At 39.3% G+C, this 4,700-nt stretch overlaps 1 pseudogene; it reads right to left on the minus strand.

The window, feature by feature from the left end:
* Positions 1-2,916: 2,916 nt before the first annotated feature.
* LOC102825422 lies at positions 2,917-4,351 on the minus strand (annotated as a pseudogene).
* Between the last annotated feature and the right edge of the window lie 349 nt (positions 4,352-4,700).

Raw genomic sequence — 4,700 nt, forward strand, 5'->3', positions numbered from 1 at the left:
ATCAAAAAGAACATTTCAAGATCTATCTTGAAGTACAATGCTGTCTGTGATACAATAATATCCATACACCTACAAGGAAGACCAGATAATACCACTATTATTCAAATTCATGCACCAACCACTGTTCATTGCAAATATCTTTTTAAAACAGAATAAAAGATGACTATACACATGGACCTCACCAAATGACATACGCAGAAATAAAATTGACTACATCTGTGGGAAATGTCAGTGGAAAAGCTTCATAATATCTGGCAAAACAAGGTCAGGCAGTGGCATATTGTAAAACAGACAGTTGCTAGTATTCAATTGCTAGTATGCAAGTTCAGGCTGAAGCTAGAGAAAGTTGAAACAAGTTCATGGGAGCCAAATTTTGATCTGGGACATATTCCACCTGAATACAGAGATCATCTCAAGAGCAAATTTGATGCATTAGACACTAATGACTGAAGACCAGAAGAGTTGTGGGATGACATCAAGAAAGCAAAAAGTCATTAATAAGACAAGAAAGAAAGAAAAGACCTAAATGGATGTCAGAAGAGATTCTGAAACTTGTTTTTCAGAATAGAGAATCTAAAGCAAAGGAAAGACATGAGGAGGTAAAAGAGTTTAACAGAAAATCTCAAAGGGGAGCTTGAGAAGACAAAGTCAAATATTATAATGAAATGTGCAAAGACCTGGAGTTAGAAAACCAAAAGGAAAGAACACACTCAGCCTTTCTCAAGCTAAAAGTACTGAAGAAAAAAATTAAAGTTTCAACTTGCCATATGGAATGGGCAAAATATTGAATGATGCAGAAAGCATCAAAAGAAGATGGAAGGAATGCACAGAGTCACTGTATCAAAAAGAAATAGTCATCATTCAACCGTTTCAAGAGGTAGCATATGATCAAGAGCCAGTGACACTGAAGGAAGAAGTCCAAAGTGCATTGAAGGCATTGGTAAGAACACGGCTCTGGGAATTGGTAGAATACAAATTGAAATCTTTCAACAAACTGATGCGGCACTGGAGGCACTCATCTATGCCAAGGAATTTGGAAGACATCTACCTGGCCAGCTAATTGGAAGAGATCCATATTTGTGCTCATTCCAAATAGAAGTGCTCCAACAGAATGAGGAAATCATCAGACAATATCCTTAATATCACATACAAGTAAAATTTTGCTACAGATAATTTAAAAATGTTTACAAAAATACACTCACAGGGGGCTGCCAGTGGTTTGAGCTGGATTTAGATGAAGACATGGAACAAGGAATATCATTGCTGACATCAGATGGAGGTTGGCTGAAAGTAGAGAACAACAAAAATAAGTTTATCGGTGCTTTTTTTTTGACTATGCAAAGACTTTAGACTGTGTGGATTATGATGAACTATGGACAACATTGTGATGAATGAGTATTCCAGAAAATGTAATTCCCTATGTACATGGGGAACCTGTACATAGATGAAGAGGCAGTTGTTCAAAAGGAGCAAGGTGATACTGAATGGTTTAAAATTAGGAAGGGTATGCACCAGGGTTGTATTATTTCGCCATATGTATTCAATCTGTATGCTGAGCAAATAATCTGAAAAGTTGGATTAGATTAAGAAAAACGTGACATCAGGATTGGAGGAGGGCTCATTAACAACCTATGATATGCAGATGATACAACCTTAGTAGATAAAAGAGAAAAGGATTTAAAATACTTATTGATGAATATCAAAAGATCACAGCCTTTAGTATAAGTTGCACCTCAATGTAAATTAAACAAAAATCCTCACCACTGGACCAGTAAATAACATCATGATAAGTAGAGAAAAGATTGAAATTGTCAAAGACTTGATTTTGCTTGGTACCTAAATAAAGCCCTCAAGTCTGTGGTCTCCTACAATATTTGCTCTTTTGTGATTAATTAATTTCACTCAGCATCATGTCCTCCAGGTTCATCCATGTTGTGGGGTGTTTTGCAGATTCATTTTAGTCTTCAACATTGTATAGTATTATAGTATAATTATTGATAGGTATTTGTTGATTGCTGTCCTTTACTGTGTGTGTGTGTTTTGTAGTACTGCTGGCTTGTTTGTTCCATGTAATTTTCTGCACTGAGTTCATTTCATTTTTGTGTTCTTTTTTGATTTCGTTTCTGTTGCTTTAATGTTTACCAAATCTTTCTGAGGCTCCTCTTTTTTATTATCATGTGAAGGTTTATTTATTTTGTTTGAGGGTATCATATAATTTATTAATTTTTTTTCCCTGTGATAAGTCCTTTATTTTGAAACCTACTTGATTTCTACACCATTTGTAAGTTCTGTATCTACACTATCCCTTCTTTTTGCTTTGTAGTTGATTTCATTATAAGTTGATATCTCTGATTCTCTATTTTCAGGTTGTAGGTTGGTTTTAAGGAGCCCTGGTAGTGTAGTGGGTTGTGAGATTGACTGTTAACCACAAGATCAATAGTTCACATCTATTAGTCGAACTGTGGGAGAAAGATGAGGTTTTCTGCTCCTGTAAAGATTTGCCTCCACAAAAACAAACAGCCTTTATTGCAGTATTACAAAAACACTTTCCATTTTGTCAGTATTTTAAAATGCACTCAGCTTCAAGGGTTGGAAAGGAGAAGGTTTAAAAACTAGAAGGGGAAGTATCATGGGCATTTCTAAAAGAAAAACTGTCCCAGCCCTCCTACCCAAATAAAAATCCAAAAGTCACTAAATTTTACTACCCAAAGAGAGGCCATGAGGAAAGCGGTAGGCAGAACTTTGGCAATTTCACTATGGATCATGTCAGAGACAAAGGAACATTCAAAACAGTCGTCAGTATGGTCGCTTGTGCTGATCATTTCTGTAGTCGTTTCTTCCACCCATTTTGCCTCCATAGCCACTTTGGTCTCGTCAGTAGCTGCTACTACTTTGGTCTCCTTGGTAGCCTCCACTTCAGTCTCCTTCGCAGTCTTCCCCTCCCCCCACCACATGGTCTCCACCATAACCTCCTGTTTGGTCTCCACCATAGCCACCTCCTCTGTCTTCAATATAGCCACCTCTACTTCAGTCTCCACTTATTTCCTACGTAGTCACAGCCACCACTTCTGTCTCCACCATATCTGGCCCTACTTCTGTCTCCCCTTGTAGCCACCTCGGTCTCCATTTCTACCCCCATGACCTCTGTAGTCCCTTTTCCACCATAGCCTCACCCCCAGAAATCTCCTTCTGAAGGATGAGAGTCCTCTGGTCTGGGTTCATTGCACTGACTGCAGGAATTCCTTTGAGCAAAGTTCATATTTCCACATGATGGCTTAAGGTAAACCCAGTCCCTGCTTTTGGGGTCTCCACCTCTTCCCTGAAAGCCTCCACGACGTCTATATCTTCCATGACCTCACTGTCCACCTCCACTTCCACCTCCTATCATAAATTCAGATCATCTAGTAGCGAAGGACACTTTAATGATGTTGCCATGAAATTCTTTTCCATCAAACCAGTCAATGCCTGCCTTAGCTGAAGGAGGGGAGGTCATCAAATGACACCATCGCTTCCCCTTTTGGCTTCCCTATGTCCTTGTCTGTGTAAAGATTTATCATTGGTTTTCCAGTCTTCTTGTTTGTCTTGATAATTCCTATTTGCTTAAAGAACTCCTCCACTTGGTCAGTAGACACACCCTCCCCAAGTCCTTGCACAAAGATTGTGTTGTTTTCTGAATTATCAGATTCTGAAATAGCATCAGGCCTGGGTCCATAATCCCTGTGACCACCAAAATTTTTGAAGCCACCGTGGTCACTACCACTTGATCTTGTCATAGGACCTCTTCCATCCTTGCCATATCCCCCAGGCCTTCTAACTCCTTCCTGTGACCTGCCATATCCTCTATTATCTTTTCCATACCTACTCATATCACACAGTCATCTTGTGTGTGGTGGCTGTAATTTTCCCTTTGCGAATGATAGGACTGCTGTTTTTGAGTACAGAGATCCTGCTGCTGATCATAATTTGACTCCTCATCATATGAGCCTTGATGTTGATCATAGCCTGACTGCTGGCCATACAAATCTTGTTGACCATAGTCTCACTGGTCACATGAAGGCGCTCTTCCACCTTGGCTTCCTGATGATTCAGAATTTTGCTGTCCCTGGTTATTATAAGATTGCTGGCCATAAGAGCTCTGCTTTTGATTTTCATAACCACCATAGGACTATAAATAACCTGATTGGTTTTGTCCATAACTGGAGTAACCACCATAGTTCTGTCCACATGAAGAATCAATTGTTTGCCCATAGCCAGAATAGCTTTGTGATGCTTGTTCATAGCCTTGGTTTCCATAGGAAGAATAACTTTGCTGCTCACCCCTGGACTGACCATAATTTCCAGAATCAGACATGATTAACAGCCATGGTGGGAAGCCTCCAAAGCCCGCCGACAACAAGGGATACGAGAGCCAGGCAGCACGGCAGCCGAAGCTATACTGAGGGTGATGCAGCAGGCAGAATTTAATCTTATTGGTTCTCTTTTTTAAGCAACTTTTCATTTTTCCAGAGCTGCTCTTAGGATTCTTTTCTTGTCTTTAGTTTAGGAAAGTTTCATTATGATATGTTGATGATTTTCTTTTGGAGTCTATCTTGTTTGGGGTTTGTTCAGTTTCTTGTATGCTTATCTTCTCTTCTTTCATGATGCTATGGAAGTTTTCTTCCAACAACTCTTAGACAATTTTCTCTAAACTTGTGTCTTCT

Source organism: Chrysochloris asiatica, unplaced genomic scaffold (genome assembly GCF_000296735.1).
Source record: "Chrysochloris asiatica unplaced genomic scaffold, ChrAsi1.0 scaffold00011, whole genome shotgun sequence".
NCBI lineage: Eukaryota > Metazoa > Chordata > Mammalia > Afrosoricida > Chrysochloridae > Chrysochloris > Chrysochloris asiatica.